At 39.3% G+C, this 21,496-nt stretch overlaps 1 non-coding gene across 1 annotated transcript; it reads left to right on the top strand.

Annotated features, from left to right (window-relative positions):
* Window positions 1–1,382: 1,382 nt before the first annotated feature.
* Window positions 1,383–1,455, top strand: TRNAK-CUU (transfer RNA lysine (anticodon CUU)). Its single transcript has one exon. It is a non-coding gene; the product is annotated as a tRNA-Lys (tRNA).
* The last annotated feature ends 20,041 nt before the right edge of the window (window positions 1,456–21,496 follow it).

The following is a 21,496-nucleotide window of genomic DNA, read 5'->3' as shown; positions in this document are numbered from 1 at the left end:
CATGGGGAAGCACGGCAGCAAAAGGCCGTGTCCCTGTCTTAGGTTGACTGGGGGGCCAATCCCGTTGCCCGTCATTGGCTAACCAGTCCTGCGCCTCGATGGGATGCTGGTGGCTTTAGGTAAACAGGGCGGGGGAGGGGGAAGGGTAAGGGTAAGGGGTTAGGATGGGTGGTGAGAAGGGGCATAGGTAAGGGGCTTGGAGCTTGAGCGCGCTGCAGGGCGGCTGGCCGTTCAGAGGGGGAGGTGGTAGGTGGAGACTCTCGGCTCCTCTTCTTCGGTGGTGCGGATTTGCTGGTACTGGACCTGAATGGGTTTACTGAGAACAGTGTTAATTTGATCTTTGATGAGCTGAATAATCTTTTTGATGGCCTATGGCCCTAGAGAGAGCAGCAGGAGAAAGGTAATGAGCGGGCCTAAGAGGAGAAGGAGGTAAGAGAGAAACCCATTGAATCTCTAGGAAAAGGCTCCTGAGGCTTCTTGCTCTAGCTTTCGTATTTTAAGGCCCTCTCTGACTTGGGCCAGGTTGTCTCTAATGATGCCAGAGGGGTTGACATAGAAGCAGCATTCTTCACCTAGAGCCGCACAGAGTCCTCCTTCTTTAAGGAGGAGGAGGTCTAACCCCCTATGATTTTGGAGGACTACTTCAGACAGGGAGTTGAGAGAGGTTTCTAGATGGGCTATGGAGGTTTCTAGATGGGCTATGTCCTCGTCGACAGCTTGCCTGGTGGAGGAAAGGGATGTATGTTGTGTGGTGAGAGCTGCAATCTCGGTGCTGGCTCCAGCGAGACCTAGAAGCGAAGCAAGTGTGATGGCGGTGATGATTTCTCGTTTTTGCACGGAAGGCAGTAGACGGAGGCGCTGCCAGGAGTCAAAGAATTGGTTATCATTATAAAAGAGAACACGGGGGAGCAAGACAACAAGCATAATACCATTATCTCCCCCTCTGTTTTTCTTAGCAGACTTATAGTAATTTTGTTAATCAAGACTTACAATTTTTATCATTGTAGAGATCTTATTAACATTTAAACTTATGTATTAATATAAGCGCTTATTTAATTTTTGGTCATTTGAATAGAGCTCTTTTATAAATTTTTGTTAATTTATATTACCATCCAGAGGTATCAAAATATACACTGACATTGAACGAACAGACAAACACAGAACAATCACAACACAGTAACAGAAACATACAGTTTACAATTAACTCATAATTCTTACTTTCTTGGTATAGCTGCTTTTAAGTTCTTATTAAGATTTCTTCTGGAATCCATGTTGCCTGTAACATGCAAGCTTGTGCTTGGAAACATTTTTATTAGTTATTCTTACTTTCTTGGTATAGCTGCTTTTAAGTTCTTATTAAGATTTCTTCTGGAATCCATGTTGCCCGGCTAGCTCAGTCAGTAGAGCATGAGACTCTTAATCTCAGGGTCGTGGGTTCGAGCCCCACGTTGGGCGCCAGTTGAGGGATGAAACGGGGTCCCTGTTATGGGACGAGCGGGGTCCCTGTTGCGGGACAAGTGGGGTCCCGTTGTGGGACAAGCGGGGTCCCTGTTAAGGGACAAGTGGGGTCCCATTGTGGGACGAGAGGGGTCCCTGGCGTGGGGAAGAAAGCCTCATACGGCCGCTGAGGCTTCCCTCGGGGGCTCTGAAGGCGTGGAGGGCGCACGACCCAGGAAGGAATCGCGGAGACAGGCTGATGGCACAAGTCTGGTTTATTGCGGAAGGGGATACGGCTTTATAGGGTTAGGGACTGTGTGGAGAGATTTGATAGGTGCGGGCGGGTACTGCTTCCTGATAGGTGAATGTAAGCGGTTGCTAGGCAGAGGGCAGGCGGAGAGGTTAGGAATGGGGGAGGGGAAAGGGGAAGTGAGAGCCGACCAGATGTTAGGCTAGGCGGGAGATAGTGGGAGGCGACCGTTATGATGTATCTTGCCCGGGTAGGCTGAGGGTGCTTCGCCCGTACCAGGCTGAGGGCGTGGTCGCCCGTTCCAGCCACCCTGAACTGCGGCTTCAGGCTGTGCACACGCCTGTTGCCAGGTTGGCTTAGCAATGGTGGCTCACACTCCCACAATTTTACATGGCATAAGCTAAGAACCTAGAAGCCCAGAGTCCAGGCACTTCCATTAACACACATACACATCAGTATATTGTATAAACTCATGGAGTTAATATTTAGAATATAGGTCACCATAAAAAAAGAATGAGAGTAAAGAATGGAAAGCTGAAGGTTAATCTGTGCAGGATTGGTAAAAAGATTGTAAATCTTTGGACATGAATAGAAATAGGGAAAGCACATCACAGAGTTTGTAACAAGGCATATATGACAGTGGTTGCAAAGGAAAGTTTAACGTCATTATATTACTAGAAAGAAAGCAAAAAATGTACCATGGAACTGTATAACAGTGAAACCTAATGTAAAATATGAATAAGGGTAATTTTGCATATATTAAATACAAAAAAACCAGAGAGACAGAGAATAGTAGCTATGGGGGAGAAAAGGCAATGGGCACTACTAAGGTTAATTACAACACGGTTAGAATGAAAAGGTAAGATATCTTTGCCTACCCCTCAAGGGATGGGAGACATTCTTAAGAAATTAGAAAATGCCAAGGACAGCTAGGTGGTAACCACAGAACCTGAAATGTAAGGACCTGGGTGAAGCTAGACTTACTGTTGAATTAAAGAAAAAATATTTAAAGCATAGCCTCCTGACTCTATATACCTTGCTAAAAATCTGCTAAGCAAATAATGCCCAGAAAAATTTTCTCCAATTTTAAAAGTGTTTCAAAAACAACCTTGTGTGTTGCAGGCAACATTGATTCCAGATGAGGTCTTAAAGGTATAAAACCAAAACAGGGGAAGGGGGGGATAGAAAACCCAAATATAACCATACCAAAAGAGTGAGAATCATTATGAGTCAAATTAATTTTTTTCCATTTGTGTGTCTAACTCTATTTGTATCTGTTCAATGTATATTTTCATATCTCCAGAAGGTAATATCAAATTAACAAATCAAAATTCTTAAGGGCATCTATTAAAATTAAATAATAAAAAATAAAAAATTAAATAAGTGTGTGTGTGTATATATATGTATATATATGTATACATATGTATACATATATAATTGGAGCACCAAATTAGAAAGGCCAAACAGGACAAAAAAGTCATTTGTGCTCCTGAGTGTGATGGAATTAGAATCAGGTGTTACCTCTCTATACATGCTTCTTCTGTCACTTTTACTGAACCTGTGAAGACTTGAATCTCTGGACTGCTATGTACCACCTGGGCCCTGAGCCTCAGCAGAGCTGCAAAACCAACTCTCCAGTTCTTTGGACTTAGCCCAGGTCAGCTAACAGGAAGGTGAGGATGGTCAACCACTACACCAGGAACCAAGAGAGTCTACAGCTGCAAGCAGGAGAATTTCATCAGCCATATGGTTTCTAATTTAGAGGTGGAGTGGACATCACCATGCCATGGTCCTGAGGATTGAGGAAAGATATGGATGAGAGTGGACTTACTGGTATTCTACTTTAGAATTATTGTGACTCTAGCAATGGAAGAAATTATGTCATTGATGTGGAGACAGTGGTACATTCATTGCATTTGATGAGTACATTTTGGAGAGTTACTTCACAGCATGGATTATAGTTTATCGTGTAGTTCACCGTCTCTCGCAGTCTATTCTGTGGGTTATGGCAGGCTATACAATGTCCTGTCTCTGTCCCTGCAATATCATTCAGGACAACTCCAAGTCCCAACAATGCCCCAATATCATACCTCTTTTTTCCTCTCCCTGTCCCCAGCAACTCCCATGGCCACTGACTGTTAATATCCTTTTCTTCTCATGAATTGACAGCTCATTTCTTTTTATTGCCAAGTGATATTCCTTTTATGGATGTACCAGAGTTTTTTTACACATCCACATATTGAAAGTCATATCAGTTTCTTCCAGTTTTTGGCAATTAGGAATCAATATTCATGTACAGGTTATTTGTTTGTTTGTTTTGTGGTCATAGTCTTGTCCTAAAATAAAATGGCTGGTTTTCATCAGAGTGGGAATATGTAGGAAAAGACCTGAATGGATATGAAAAGTTATAGAGGGCTTGTGAAATGAAATTTTGATCACTGCTGACTGTAATTTGATAAGGTTATTTAAAGGTGAAATTTGTCTTAAGGTGAAGTAACTAATCTATGTGGTTATAAATGATTAGTAGAGGTAATAGGAAGTATTAGGTTGTAGGAAATTTGTGGAAACATTTACTAAACTGAAGGCTTACAATGAAAGTGGCAGGTAGCCATTATTAAGTAGAAATCTATGAGTTGAATTTGATAACAAAAATAACTTCATAACAGAGATACCTGTCAGTTGCCACCTCAATCTGTTATAAAATAATATTAAATCCATTATTAGCTGCAATTTCAGGTATAATATTTGCAGAGATCCATGTTGTATTTACCTCTCTGAATGTTTTTAAAGGATCACCCTAATTGTTGAAAGTAAATGTACTCTTAGCATGTAAATATTAGTGTTACCCTAGGTGTGGGACTATATTAAGGTATGGTTAGGCAGAAGATGATCTTGATTCTATTTGGAATCTTATGTTTTCAAAAAATAACAGGGAAAGTAGATTTTTTCTGTACTGCTGAAGTTTATTTGTGAATCCTGTATATATTATAGCAAAGAGTGTGGTAGCTGTTCATTTTAATTGGATATAAAATACTTTCAAGGACCTTAAAAATATGTAGTTTCGTATAATGCATTATGAGTTATATGAGAAATGTTTGGGAACTGTTGTAAAATTAAAGGAATGTTCTAATTTTCTGTTGGTTAAATTGTATAAACAAAATACTTATGATTTATTTATGTATTTAGGGATAGTATAAAATACTTAAAAACTTAAGTTCTCACTGTCAATATTCTATCCTCATACTGATCTGTGATGGTGGTATTATTGGTTATAACTTTAGCTGTTCTTAGAAGAATGTGATATGTTATGAAAATAACCAAAATCCCTTATCAGTTACACTATTATGATGATTCTCCAAAAGAGCATGCAGTCAGCTCATCTTCAACATCCTGCCATAACCCACTGAATATACTGGGGGAGAGTGTAAATGACAGTTTAAACTATAATCCATGTGGTACAAGCAGTGCTCCAAAATATATTCACCAAATGTAATTAATGGGCCACAATGATGAAATGATGAGAGATTGTAGCTGTGGGAGGAGTGGGGGGTGGGAAGTGAGGTATGTGGGAACCTCTTATATTTTTCCCTCTTTAATTTTTTTAATGTTACATTAAAAAAATATGAGGTCCCCATATACCCCCACCCCCCTCACCCCACTCCTACCACTTCAACAACCTCTTTCATCATCATTGCACATTCATTGCATTTTGTGAATACATTTTGGAGCACTGCTGCACCTCATGGATAATGGCTTACATCGTAGTTTACACTTTACCCCAGTCCAGCCAGCGGGCCATGGCAGAACATACAGTGTCCAACATCTGTCCCTGCAGTACCACTCAGGACAATTCCAAGTCCTGAAAATGCCCCCACATCATATCTCTTCTTCCCTCTCCCTAGCCTCAGCAGCTACCGTGGCCACTTTCTACACATCAATTCTACAATTTCTTCCATTACTAATCACAATAGTTCCATAGTAGAATATCAGTAAGTCCACTCTAATCCATACTCTGTTCCTCCATCCTGTGGACCCTGGAATGGTTATGTCCACTCCACCTCTATATCAAGTGGGGCTTAGATTCCACATGAATGATGGATGCAATTCTCCTGCTTGCAGTTGTAGGCACTCTTGGATCCCTGGTGTGGTGGTTAACCTTCTTCACCTCCCTGGTCACTGGCCAGGGTAAATCCAATAAACCAGAGTGTAGGAGTTGCAAGTATGCTGAAGCTCAGGGCCTGGCTGTCACATGGACAGTCCAGAGATTCAGGTCTTGTGATTAATGTATCTTAAAAAAAGAAGGCAATTTATTTTAAAAATAAATAAATAAATAACATAAAAAAAGAAAGCCAAAAAAGGGGGAGGGGGCTTTAAAGGAGAAGCAAGGCGTGTCTGTAAGTTATATTTTACCTATTGATTAACATGATCTTGGTAGAGGTGTTAAAGTAAGATAAAACAGAAATTCTATTCGAGTTTGTTGTTAATGTTCTTACGAAACAGCTTTATTTAAAACACAAGGAAATTAGGGCCTTGATTGTAAGCTCTTGCAGTGGTCATATTTATTCCTGGGATCATATCTTTAATTGTTATTTCTAAATCCTAAGATACTTTATTCTTTGTTTATAAGTGAATAGCTTCCCAGAATTTGTAAGCGCCTGTATAACACCTGGAACTTAGGGCTAATGTTAGCTAGCTCAATAGGGGCCGAAGAAGCAGCCTTATGGCTACACAAAAGGAATGGCCATAGAGGAGTGTCACAGTATGGCACTTGGCTAAGGCACTAGGCATTCCCATTAAATATTTTGACCGGGTTCAATATTATACAAGTTCGTAAGTCCTGTTCATGGCTTTGACCACATTCAAGTGTCTTACAGCTGTGGATATATACACAAAACCAACATACACTTAAGGTACTGGGAAAATAGATTCATTCATTTAGACCAAGCCGCAACTACTGCACATGGTGTCTCTCCATTTGATTTATTGGCACAGCCAGTTAGTATGATCCTTAAAACAATAATGGTATCTGCTACATCACCTGGGCATGTGCCCACAATGGATGGAAATACAGCTTTGCTGAAAATTCCTGTGGCTTTACTATCCAGTAATGGCTTGTTCTCCTTATCCTTATAATGGACACTGCTTCCAGACTGGCTTTGTTTCATAGCACCAGAGGGAACTATGCAACAGGCAGGTGAAACACTGGAATCAACCTTCCTGTTCTCACAAGGACTCATGTACTACACTGTGTCAGCTGCAAAAAAGACATACCAACAAGGGCAATAATTGCCAGAGTGATGTGGTTAGAACTTAAAAAGAAACACAACTAGGATTACAGCCTGCTCCTGTGGAGGATTAACATGTAGTTTTGTAAGCCCAGTTCCCACCCACACTCAGCAAATGTTCTAGGGTCTAGGTAAGAAAGTTTCACTGTTATTTTACTCACTGGAGAAGATGGCCCCCTCCAGATACCTACCAAACAATTGTGCTTATGCCCTCTGGCCTCTCTTCCTGATTCATACTGCTTCAACTAATATCTTCCTTGACTGGGCTGTCACTGAGGCAACAACCCACAGTCAATAGAACTGTTAGGTATATGGATACATGCCAACATCCAGCAGCTCTGGTCTCCGCTAAAATATCCTTCCCTTAACTTTGACAAATTGGGGTAATTTGCTAAAGACTGTATACAAGGGCTGCCCTTCTGGGAGACAACTCACAGAGCCCACAAACTCCTTTAATTACTAGTAGTCATTTGTTTGTGCTGTTTATATTGTCCTTATGGCCTTATATCACATTACCACCATTTATAACCCCCAAGGTCTATGCTCAGGGTTTCACATGGAAGAAGAGGTGGTAGAAACATTTCAAAAGTCATTGGACAGGGAAGCGGCTGTGACTCAATCAGTTGGGCTCCTGTCTACCACATGGGTGCCTTGGGTTCATGTCCTGGGGCCTTCTTGTGAAGGCAGGCTCGCCCACATGCTGCGGAGAGCTGCTGACCCAGGCACTGCAGAGAGCTGCCGGCCCTCAAGCATGACAGAAAGCTGCAGGCCTGCAAGCACTGTGGAGAGCTGACTCAGCAAGATGATGCCACAAAAAAGGAGACATGAAAAAATGCGGAAGAACACGCAGCAAATGGACACAGAGAGCAGGCAGGAAGCAAGCCACCGCAGGGGGAGGAATAAATAAATAAAAATAAATATAGACACAGAAAAACACATAGTGAATGGACACAGAAAGCAGACAGTAAGAAAGAAAAAGCTGCAAGGGGGGGGGAGTTTTTGGACAAAGTAAATTTTTCACATATATGACTGCATTTTCTCTCCCAGTGCTTCCAATTCACTCCCCTTCCAGTCATAGCAACATTCCATTTTTCAAATACTTAAAATCCTCAGGAACTGGTTGTAAGCTGTTGAATGATCAGTAAATCTTATAACATTCATTAGAAGTCCTGCTGTCCCTCACATACCTTCCCCATCTGCATGCACGCATGCATTATAAAAGACCTCTCTTGTTTCATGGTGAGCATGAATGATTGAGCTCAGAAAATGCTGTCTTTCTTCCTGCTGCCAAGGTTGAAGACCCCACATATTCTGCCTAAATAAATGCTCATTACTCACCAACTGGACATATGTGAGCTTTTGGTCTAACATTCACCTCAGTTTGGCAAGAAGCTGTCACTTTGCACATTTCCTTGCAATACTGAGATTTGCCAAGATGTATTCTAATTTCCCTTGTGATTACTTCTTTGACTTATTGTATTTTTAACAATGCAATGTTTAATTTTCACATGTTTATAATTTTTCAGTTCTTCCTCTTTTCTTGATTTCTAGCTATATTTCCTTATGGTCAGAGAAAATGCATTGCATTATTTAATTGTTCTTTATATCATTGGTTAAGTTTATTGCTAAATATTTTATTTTTTAGTTGCTATTGTAAGTGGATTTTTTCTGGAGTTCTCCACAGATAGTTCATTTCTAATGCATAGACACATTACAGATTTTTTTGTACAATCCTTATATTATGCCATTCTGCTGAACTTGTTTATTGGTTCTATGAACTTTTTTGTAGATTTTTCAAGACTTTCTAGATATAGGATCATATTATCTGCAAATAGGAAAAGTTTTAATTATTGTTTTCCAATTTGGACACATTTTATTTCTTTTTCTCCTGATTGCTCATTCTAGAATCTCTAGCACTATACTGAACATCAGTGGTAACAGTGGGCATCCATGCCTTGTTCCCAATCTGAACAGGAAAGATTTCAGTCTCTCAGCATCGAGTACAATATTACCTGTGTGTTTTTTATAAATTCCCTTTATCAGTTTGAGGAAGTTTCCTTCAATTTATATCCTCTGGAGTAATTTTATTAAAGAGAATGATGTGATTTTTCAAATGTCTATTCTGTGTCAATGAAATAATCTTGTGTTTTTTCTTCTTTATTAATGTGATGCATTATGATGATTGATTTTTTTTTTGTTGAACCATACTTGCATACCTGGCATAAAATCTCTTGATCATGATAATTATTTTAAAGTGTTGATGGAATCATTTAGCAAGGTTTTTTTTTTTTAGGATTTTTGCATCTATGTTCATTAGAAAAATGTGTCTTTAACTCTCTTCTTTTGTAGTATATTTATCTGACTTGGTATTTTGGAATTAGGGTGATTTTTGGCTTCATAGAAGGAGCTTGGTAACATTTCTTTCTGTTGAATTTTTTGGAAAAGTTCAAGTAAGATTAGCATTACATCTTCTTTGAAAGTTTTGTAGAATTTGCCTATAAGCCATCTGATCAAGGACTTTCATTTTGGAAAGTGTTTATTGACTTTTTTGATCTCTTTACATGAGATTGGTATGTTGAGATCCTCATGTTCTTCAAGGGTCAGTGCAGGTCATTTGTATCTTCCTAGAAACTTGACCATTAACTCTACATTGTATTATTTGTTGGTATATACTTGTTCATAGTATCCTCTTATGATCTTTTATTTCTGTGGGTTAATAGTAATGTTCTTATTTTTATTTCTCATTTTATTTATTTGCATCTTCTCTTTTTTGTCAATCTAGCTAAGGGTTTCTCAATTTTTTTTATCATCTCAAAGAATTTTCTTTTGTCTTTGTTAATTCTATTGTATTTTCTTCTCAATTTCATTTATTTCTGCTCTGATAATTGTTATTTCATTCCTTCTACTTGTTCGGGAATAGTTTACTGTTTATTTTGTAGTTCCTCCAGCTGTGTAGTTAGGTAATTCATTTTATTTCTTTTTCTTTTCTAGTGTAGTGATTGAAGGCTATAAATTTCTGTATTAGCACAGAATTCACAGCATCCCATAATTTTTTATATACTGTGTTCTTATTTTCATTCATCTCAAGATATTTGTTGATTTCTCTTGCAATTTCTTTGATTATTTAAGAGTGTGTTGTTTTATCTCTTCATATTTTGGTATTTCCCCCTTTTTTGCCTGCTGTTGATTTCAATTTCTATTTCATTATAATCAAAGTGCTTTGCATATTTTTTTAAATATACTGAAATCTGTTTTGTAACCCAACATATGGTCAATCCTGGAGAAAGATCAATGAACCCTTGAAATAATATATACCTAGTTGTTATGGGGTGTAATATTCTGTATATATCTATTAGGTTTAGTTCATTTATACTATTATTCAAGCTCTCTGTTTTCTATTAGGTTTAGTTCATTTATACTGTTATTCAAGCTCTCTGTTTTTTATTGATCCTCTGCCCAGATATTCTATCCAGTAATGAGAGTGGTATATCGAAGTCTCCAACTATTATTGTACATACGTCTTTTTCTTCCTCCAGTTTTGCCAGTGTTTGCCTCATGTAATTTGGGACATCCTGGTTGGGTTCATATACATTTATGATGGGTTATTTTTTCCTAATGAATTGCAAACTATATTAATACAAAATGTCCTTCTTTGTCTCTAAAACTGCTTTCCTATTAAAATCTATTTCTTTGGATATAAATATAGCTACTCCAGTTTTTTGTTGTTGTTGTTAGTGCATGCATGGAGTAACTTTTTTTGCTTTCACTTAAAATCATTTTGAATCCTTGAGTCTAAGGTGAGTCTCTTGCAGATAGCATATCAATTACTCATATTTTCTTATCCATTCTGGCAGTGTATGTCCTTTGACTGGGTAATTTAATCCATTTATATTCAATGATCTAACTAGTGTTATTACTGTAAAGGCAGTTCTTATATCACCCCATTTTACCTTTGTGTTTTATCTGTCATATCTCAGTTTCACCACTCTTTTTGCACTTTTAGTTACTATTATGGATATAATCATCATTTCAAAACTCTCTTCCAAGCCTCTCTCTCCTGTCCTTTCTTTTCAGGCTGTTGCGCTATCTTTAGAATTTCTTGCAAAACTGGTCTCTTGGTTACGGACTCTCTCAGTTTCTGTTTATCTGTGACTATTCTAAACTCACCTTCATTTCTAAATGGAAATATTGCTGGACAAAGATTCTTGGCTGGCAGATTTTCTCTTTCAGTATCTTAAATGTATACCACTACCCTCTTGCTGCCATGGTTTCAGATGAGAATTCAGCATTACATACCCCTAGTATGTGATGAATTGCTTTTTTCTTGCTGCTCACAAGATTCTCTCTTTATTTCTTATATTTGACATGCTGATTAATATGTGTCTCAGAGTAGGTATAATTAAGATTTATTTGGATGGGAGTGTGTGGTTTTTCTTGGACAAAGATATCTATGTCCTTTAATAGAGTTGGGGAATTTTCTACCATTATTTCCTCAAATACTTCTTCTGCCCCTTTTCCCTTCTCTTCTCCTGTAACACCCAAGACATAAGACATATATCTTTGCATTTCTCTTGCTGTCATATATTTCCCTGAGACACTGTTCAATTTTTTTCCCATTCTTTCTTTATCTTTTCTTTTATGTGTTTATTTTCAGAGGCCCTGCCTTCAAGCTCATTGATCTTTTCTCCTGCCTCTTAAAATCTGCTGTTATATGCCTCTGGTATGTTTTTAATTTCTATTGTGCTTTTCATTCCCATTAAATACACTATTTTTCTGTATATGATTTTCAAATTCTTTGGGCTCAAGCAATATCTCCTTTTTTTGTCTATTTTTTTTATGTTACATTAAAAAATATGAGGTCCCCATCTACACCCCCCCAAACCCATTACCCCACTCCTCCCCCCATAACAACAACCTCCTCCATCATCACGAGACTTTCATTGCATTTGGTGAATACATCTCTGAGTACCGCCACACTTCATGGTCAATGGTCCACATCATAGCCCACACTCTCCCACAGTCAACCCAGTGGGCCATGGGAGGACATACAATGTCCGGTAACTGTCACTGCAGCACCACCCAGGACAACTCCAAGTCCCAAAAATGCCCCCACATCTCTTCCTCCCACTCCCTACCCCCAGCAGCCACCATGGCCATTTTCTCCACACCAAGGCCACATTTTCTTCGATTACTAATCACAATAGTTCATGAATAGAATATCAGTAAGTCCATTCTAATCCATACTCTATTCCTCCATTCTGTGGACCTTGGAATGGTTGTGTCCACTCCACATCTATATCAAGAGGGGGCTTAGACCACATGGATGCTGGATGCAATTCTGCTGCTTTCACTTGTAGACACTCTTGGCTCTCTGCTGTGGTGGTTGACCTTCTTCACCTCCATGTTAGCTGAGTGGAGTAAGTTCAATAAACGAGAGTGTAGGAGCTGAAGTCTGTTGAGGCTCAGGGCCTGGCTATCACATGGTCAGTCCAGAGATTCAGGTCCCCTGGGTATACATTAAACCCCAGCACTGGTAAAAGTAACAGGAGGGGCTTGTGAACAAAGATCACATCTGAGTCCAACTCCATCACACAGAATCATAAATGGGGCTGGCGCTGAGAGCCACCGTCACTGCTGCCGCCGCCTCGGCTTGGGACTGTGCGGCACCAGGAGCTGCCCGCAGAACAGTGTCTCCTTAATATCCTTAATCTCTTTAGCCATATCATTGAACTGATTAAGATTTGTTTGAATATCTGTGATTAGTTGTCTCACCTCCTTTATGTCATCTGGAGGCTTAATTTGCTTCTCTATGCGTTATCTTCCTGTTTCTTTGTATGGATAGTAATTTTTGTTGGCGAATCAGCATCTGATTTATTTGATGCATTTATTTTGGGCTCAGTTTCTTTCTTTACTCTAGGGCTTTCTATTTGATTGGCTTTGTGCTAGAGCCCCTCTTTGATATATGGTTAGACTTAATTTGGAGCATTATATTGGTTTGTGTTTAGTTAATCTGAATTCTTTCACCTCTTTTTCATCTGCTTTGTTTTTTGCCATTTTTTTCTTGTTGTTTGTAGAGTAAGTGCCAAGGACATGTTTGGTACCATAAACAACTATTGACTCAGGAACTGATGAAGCTTCTCCCATCATTCTCCTTTGCCAGGGGTAGGAATGAAGCCACAGTACATGTACAGTAATCCAAGCCATGTATACCAAGACCATCTGTAGATTCTCAGAGAAAAAGATGAAGATTCATACCCCTCCCTGGTGTGGGGATGGAGCTCTAGTTGTGGGCATTACACTGAACTGTCTGGGTCAAAACTGACCACAGTTGTCCAGATAGATGAAGCACAAACTTCCCACCTCCCCTATCATGGGCAGGGATGGAACCACACGTGTGCACAACGAACTAATCTGTGCTGGCTGAAAGTGGCTACAGTTGCCTAGAGAGGCTGATGGAGCACTGCATCTCCTCTTGCCCTGATAGGGCAGGGATGGAGCTACTACTGTGCCCACTAACTGAGTCTATGCAGACCTAGAGCAACTTCCGAAGCCTGGAAAGGCTGAGAAAGCACTATTCCTCCTCTCTGTCAGGGGCAGGAAGGGAGTCCTACATGTGTCCAACATTCAAGTCCATGTAGGCCAAAAGTGATTGCATTTACCCAAGAGGCTATGGGAGTACTGTTCCTGATCCTGCCATGTCAGGGGTGGGAATGGAGACAGAGATATTTCTAATGGTCTAGTCTGTGCAGGCTGAAAGTAGCTGCATTTGCCGAGACTGAGGGATCACTGTCCCTTCTGTCCTGTGAGGAATGGGGATGGAGCTGGATATGTGCCCAAAAGATTAGTCCATGTGGGCCAAATAGTGGCTACAGTTGCCAAAGAGGATTAGGGAGCAATGTACCTCTTTTCCTGTGAAGGGTGTAGATGGGATCACAAGAGTGCCCAAAAATCATATCGGTGTGGGTTGAAAGTACCTGCAGTTGTCCAGAGTGGCTAAGAAAATATTGACGCCCTTTTGCCTTATTGGGGGAAGGGATGTAGCAACACAGATGCTCAAAAATGAAAGTACCTGCCAGGAGAGGCTAGTGCAAGTCTCACTAGCTTTCTCCTTGCTGGAGGTGGGGATGGGGCCTAGAGTAAGGTTGTAATCTGATCTGGGTGGAAAGAAACTAGTCCTTACCATCACTTTAATTTTCATTCAGCCTTGCTTCCCCTCATGCTGGGGGTGGAGTTAAAATGGCAGCTACCAGCTTCTTCCAATGAGCACAGGTGCAAACTTTAGCATTTGTTTATTGGATTATAATTAGCCAGCTGTACTTATGAATCAGTAGCTGAAGTCTGTGCCTAACTATCTCTTCCTCCTCCATTTTTGGAAAATGGAGTTTCCAACTCCAGTCACAGAATAGTTCCCAAGTTAGTTTATGCTTCTAGTAGAGAATGGGCAATGCCCTCCATGGTGTAGAGTACTCTACTCATGAATCTTCACTGCAGATGGGTGGTCTCCTTCTTCCATTCTTTCAAGCATGTTGCAGGATGCTCTTCTGGTCTTCTGGGACCCTCAAATAAGTGCTATAGATAGCACCAGATGATTATTAACTGCCCTGTAGGATGAGATAACTCTTTTGAGCTCCTTACTGTGCCTCAGTCTTGCCTCTCCTTTGTTGTGTCTTCTTGTAAAATCAACCCTTTTCTCAGGATATATCATTAATGTCCTGTGTAACAATTATTGTCAAAGTCTATTTCATTTGATATTAATATACTGAGCACAGCTCTTCTTTAGATACTATTTATATGATATATTTTTGCCATGATTTCACTTTCAACCTAAGTGTGACTTTGCCTATTTTTTGTCTTTATTTTTTTTATGTTACATTCAACAAATATGAGGACCCCATATACCCCCAATCCCCTCACTCCACTCCTCCTATAACAACAACCTCCTCCATCATCATGGGACATTCATTGCACTTGGTGAATACATCCCTGAGCACTACTGCACCACATGGTCACTGGTCCACATTATAGCTTACACTCTCCCCCAGTCCACCCAGTGGGCCATAGGAGGACATACAATGTCCAGTATCTGTCCTTGGAGTACCACCCAGGACAACTCCAAGTCATGAAAATGCCCCCACATCACATCTCTTTTTTGCACTCCCTACCCTCAGCAGCTATCATGGCCACTTTCTCCACACCAATGCCACATTTTCTTTGATTACTAATCACAACAGTTCCAGAATAGAATATCAGTAAGTCCACTCTAGTCCATACTCTATTCCTCCATTCTGTGGCCCTGGGATGGTTATGTCCACTCCAACTCTATATCGAGAGGATGCTTAGATTCCAGTTGGATGATGGATGCAATTCTGCTTGCAGTTGTAGTCACTCTTGGCTCCCTGGTCTGGTGATTAACCTTCTTCACCTGCTTATTAGCTGGCTGGGGTAAGTCCAATAAACCAGAGGGTAGGAGTTGCAAGTCTGTTGAGGTTCAGGGCCTGGATATCACATGGTCAGTCCAGAGATTCAGGTCCCCTGAGTATACAGTAAACCCCAGCATAAACCTCAGGTCTGGTAAAAGTAACAGGAGAGGCTTGCGAACAAAGATTACATCCGAGTCCCAACTCCATCACACTTAGGAACACAAACTCCAAAGTAGGACCAACTGACAAGGCACTGAACTCCATCTGCCATGACCATAGAACCTGTGGGTCTCTAGCCCTCAGATGAACCAATACCTGGGGTTGTATCTACTTTAGCTGTCTCTGGGACTCTGCTGAGGTGTGCATAAGGGTGACCCCTCTGATGACCTCCTGGCTCTTTTTTGTGACTTTGAATTTAAGGCTAGTCACTTGTAGACAGTATATGATAGGTACATGCTTTTTTCCATTCTGCCAACCCCTGACATTTGGCTAGAGAGTTTAATACATTTTTATTTAAAGTAACAAGTGAAAATATAAGACTTTCTTCTGGTTTTTGCTTTTCAAAAATTAGTAGATTTTGCTATATAGTCATTGTTGTCTTTATAACTTTTTATTTAACAATTCCTCCTTTAATGCTTAAACTCATTCATTTGATTTTTTTATTGCAAAATTTTGCATCTTTTATCACTTTTTCAGATATTTTATTGTTATCAGAATGGGGCTTAAATTTAACATTGGAAATCTAAAGAAACAAATTTGATCTGATGCCAACTTAACTTCAGTGGCATACTTACATACACTGTTCCAGCAGATCTGTCCTTCTACTATTTCGTTGTACTTGTTTCCATTTATATTTGTATATACTGTATGTCCTAAACCATAATTTTATCATTACCATTTATGCAATTGCATTTCAGAAACTATAGGAAGTAAAAAGTGGAATTACATGCCAAAAAAACAAAAGAAATAATACTAGCATTTATAATTACCCATATTGTGATCTTTTGAATTCTTGATTTCATTTTATATATGTAATTTTTTTTAATTTTAAAAAGACACTTACATTATACAAATGTCACATAAAAATATAGAGGATTCCCTTATGCCCTGATCCTCACACCTCCCACATTTACCCATATTAACAACACCCTTCATTAGGGAGGTACACTCATTGCAATTAATCAACTCATTTTGGCACATTGCCTCTAAGCCTGGATTAAAGTTTAGATTGTAGTTTACAATCTCACCCACCCAATTCTGTAGGTTATGGCAAGATAAATAATGGCCTGTATCAGTCATTGCAATGTCATTCAGGAAAATTCCCACGTCCCCAAAATGTCCCCATATTACACCTGTTTTACCTTCTCTCTGCCCTGAGAACTTCCATTGTTCACTGCTTCCACATCAATGATATAATTTCTTCCATTGCTAGAATCACAATAAATCTATAGTAGAATGCCATTAAGTCTATTTTAGTCCATAATTCATTCCCCAATCCTGAGGATTCTGGGATGGTGATGTCCACTCCACCTCTAACTGAGAGGGAGCTGTGATTCCATGATGACAATGGCAGGGACTGTCTTGCTCTCAGTTGTAGATATTCTTGGTTCCTTGGTGTAGTAGTTGTCCATCATCACTTCCTTGTTAGTTGTCCTGGATGAGACCAATGAACTGGAGAGTAGGTTTTGCAAATCTGATGAGATTCAGGGTGCACCTATCACATGGACAGCCCAAAGATTTAAGTCTCTTGGATGTACACCTACCAGCTCTAGTATTAATTATAGATTCAAATTGAAGTATAGAGGAGCCACCTGTAGGGAAACCACAATTGAGTCTAACTCTGTCACACTGAGGAGAATAAATTCCAAATAAGGTTCACTGGCAAGGCACCAAACTGATGAGTTTTCTACCCTGACTATAGTGTCTGGATATCTCCAGAGCCCTCAGGAGTCCTGCTATGTGGGGTAGTATATACTTTGGCATTCAGTGAGATCCTGCTGAGATGTGCATAAAGGTAACTTCTAGAATGACTTTCCGACTGACTTTGAAGTCTCTTAGCCATATAAACTCATTTGTCTTTACCTATTCCGCCTATTGCTCAAAGTCTTTTAACAGTTTCATTGCTATTTGGTGCTTGGTAGTAATACCTTGGTGTGAATGAGGTTCAACCCCTGGAGACATGCCCCACACTGGGGAGAAAGTAATGTATGTATATGCTGAGTTCAGCTTAGAGAGAGACCATATATGTGTAACAGGGAGAATCCTAGGAGGCAACTCTTAGGCACCCTGTAATACTAGGCTAAGTTTCAATTTCAAGAGTAAAGATTCATAAACACAGTCCTCAATATCCAGGACCCAGAAATTGACCATTCCCTCTTCACTAGTCATTGCCCCTGCACTCGGGGAATTCTTGCTGCTCCATTAGATAAAGTGACAGAGCTCCTCAGGATGGGAATTTGATATGAATTCAATTGTGTGAATATCCACACACTGTGGTAATGTCCCATGAACATTTAACCACACTTATGTGTGTTACATGTGTACCCAGGTGAGATTCCTCTCATGCATCCTTCATCACTGTCACCCAGCATCAAATTCTCCCCTGCCACAGTTGTAACCCTTCTGTGATCCCAAACTTCTTGAAAAATGAAGCAAATAAAATAACCAAATAAAATTTAAGAAAATGAAATAATAATTACAGTTTTTAAAATAAGAAATGAAATACAAAAAAATAAAAATTAAAAATTGGGATAAAAAATAAAGAAAAATATTTTTGAAACTTTTTTGACATTTTGTCTTTAATCACTATATGATCTGTTGTCCTATATGTACAGTGACATTTTCTTCCATTTATTCCCCCAATGTCTTACTTTTTTCATTTTATCCTCATCAAAGTGTTAGGTTACACAAAAGATCACATACCAGGAAGCAGTTGTGGATCAATTAGTTGGGCTCCCATCTACCATATGGGAGGTCCTCGATTCACGTCCCAGGGCCTCCTTGTAAAGGTAAGCTGGCCCTTGCGCCTTGGAGAACTGATGGCCCGTGCACCGTGGAGAGCTGATGGCCCATGTGCCACAGAGAGCTGAGGGTCTATGCACCACGTAGAGCTGACAGCCTGCGTGCTATGGAGACCTGGTGCAGCAAGATGACGCAGCAAAGGAAGACAAGAAGATACAGAAAAAAACTCGCAGCGAATGGACATAGAGAAGAGACAGCAAAGAATGGACCAAGCTGCATGGAGGGGAATAAATAATCTTAAAAAAAACACATACCTAATATAGGAGACTCCCATATTCCCCCCATCTAGCCCCTTTTCCCCCTTCTATTAATAACATTTTAATATCCCCTGTTCCATCTATTCTATTCCTCCTTCCCCTTTTCCTCACTACCCATGGCAAACTCCAGGCTTCACTCTTTGAAGGACAAGATTCATAGTTACTTACAACACTGCTGATGGCTTGACACATGGGTCTGTCCTCCCATATTAGGCATGGCCCATTCTCTTGAGAGACTTCCACCCCTCTGTTTGAGAACATAGTGGCCTTCACCATGATGGGAGTCCACCAACTTGCTACTAATATGTATGTCTCCACCCACTGATATAACACACTATGGCAAGATGAACCCTCAGACACTACCAAGAAGCCTGCCCCAAGTGTTCCCTGTCCTGATTGCCCCCACCTCCAACACCCCAAAACAGCAACACTCACTTGCCATATTACCAAAAGAACATTCCCAATATTGTACCTTCAACCATGCATCTGCGAATCCCCAGTGTTCAACTTTTCCCTCCTCCAACCCTCCCCCCAGTTCCAAGGACAGTCCAACCTATTACACCACTGTCATGCCCCCCACTGCACAGTCACACACTTCCACCTTATCAGTGATTTTGTCCATATGGGCATTGATTTCTTTATGCAGGTTCAATCCACTGTCTAGTTCCCTTTCCTTTCAATCTGAAGAACTCCCATTTGCAGTACTTGCAGGGCAGATCTAATTGTGATGAACACCCTCAGCTTTTCATCATGTAGGAATGCCTTACTCTCTCCCTCATTTTGGAAACAGGCTTGCCAGATATTCAAATTATTGTTGTCAATTGTTTTCTGTCAACACCTTAAGTATTTAATTCCACTGCCTTCTTGCTTCCATTGTTTCTAATTAGACATTAATCTTATTGGTACTCCCTTGTCTGTAACGCATTTCATTTCTATTCCAGGTTGCAAAAATCAATCCTTGTCCTTAGCATGTCACAATTTCACTATGGTGTGTCAGGAAGCATTTTTCATTGAGTTTATCTTTTTTGTTGGATTTCATGAATGTGCATATTCATATCGTTTCTTATGTTTCTGAACTTTTGGTCATGATTTCTTTGAATATGCCTTCTGTCCCTATCTCTTTTTTTCTGTTTCACACTTCCATAATGCATATGTTTGTAAACTTGAGGTGTTCAGTAGATCTCTTAAGCTCTGGTCACTTTTTAAAACTTTTTTTTTTCTTTCTGCTCCTCCACCTGAATCATTTCATTTTTTGAATTTCAGTTCACTGACTCATTCTTCTATTAATTCTAATATGGTCTTGGAACCCACTTGGGAATTTATTTTCACAAATTAACTTTATTAATAGAGATTAATATAGCATAAATCCTTCCAAAGTGTACAATCAGTGGTATTTGGTATAATTACATAGTTGAGCATTCATCACTTCAATAATCCTTAGAATGTTTTCATTATTCCAATAATCATAATAATAAAAACAGATGCAAAAAGTAAAAAAAAAAAATCTCCTCACCTCTCAATCTCTCTATGCTTCCCCTGGCACAACTGCTATTCTCTTTCCATCTCTCTAGTTTATTTGTACTTATATTTTTTAAAAACCATCACAGATGCAATATCACTCATATTCATATTTCAAATAAGGTGGCACTCTTTTATACAGTCTCATGCTACATTTTTTTGTTTTCCTTCAAGTATTATACATGACCTTAGAATTTCCCTTTCAACCACTGTCAAACCCATATATTAGCTCTGCTAGTCACAGACACTGATTTGTTTTCATCATTTCTATTAATGTCCAAAGATTTACAAAAAAAAACCTTTTTACCAGTTCTGCACAGATTAAACATCAGCTTTCCATTCTCTACATTCGTTCTATTTTGTGGTGACCTGTATTCTAATTATTAACTCCATGAATTTACACAACATATTTAGTTCATAATAGCACAATCAAACTGTGTTTGTCATTTTGTGTCTGGCTTCCTTCACTCAACATAATGTCTCCAAGTGTATCCACATTGTCATATGGTTCACAACTTCATTTCTTCTTACAGCTGCATAATATTCCATCATGTGTATACAACACATTTTGTTTATCCATTCATCCATTGATGGACACCAGGGTTGTTTCCAAATTATGGCAGTTGTGAATAATGCAGCTTTGAAGATTGGTGTGCTGATGTCTGTTCATGTCACTGCTCTCGGTTTTTCTGAGTATGTAACTAGTAATGATATTGCTAGGTCACATGGCAACTCTATATTCCACTTCCTTAGGAACTGCCAAACTATCTTTCATAATGTTTGTACCATTCTTCATTTCCACCAACAGTGAATAAGCATTTCTATCTCTCCACATCCTCTCCCACACTTAAGATTTTCTGACTTTTTAATAGTGACCATTCTAATAGGTGTGAAATTATATCTCATCACTAGTGGTGTTGAATATTTTTCATGTGTTTTTCACAATTTGTATTGCTTCTTTTAACAATTGTCTTTTCAAGGCTTTGGCCCATTTTTTAATCATGTAGTTTCTTTTTTTATTGTTGTGCTGTTTGATCTCTATATATCATTGATATTACATACTTATTGGACATGTGATTTCTAAATATTTTCTCCATTTGAGTCAACTGCTTTATCACCATTTTGACAAAATCCTTTGAGGTATAAAAGTATTTAATTTTGAGAAGATCCCATTTATCTATTTTTTTCTTTTCTTTTTTATTTTTTCTCATGCTTTTTTGTAAGGTTTAAGCTTATTAACACCTACCACAAGATCTTGAAGGTTTTTTCCTACATTTTCTCCTCAGAATTTTATGTTTGTTGCTTTTA

Source organism: Dasypus novemcinctus, chromosome X (genome assembly GCF_030445035.2).
Source record: "Dasypus novemcinctus isolate mDasNov1 chromosome X, mDasNov1.1.hap2, whole genome shotgun sequence".
NCBI lineage: Eukaryota > Metazoa > Chordata > Mammalia > Cingulata > Dasypodidae > Dasypus > Dasypus novemcinctus.
This window is presented reverse-complemented; position numbering and strand designations above follow the sequence as displayed.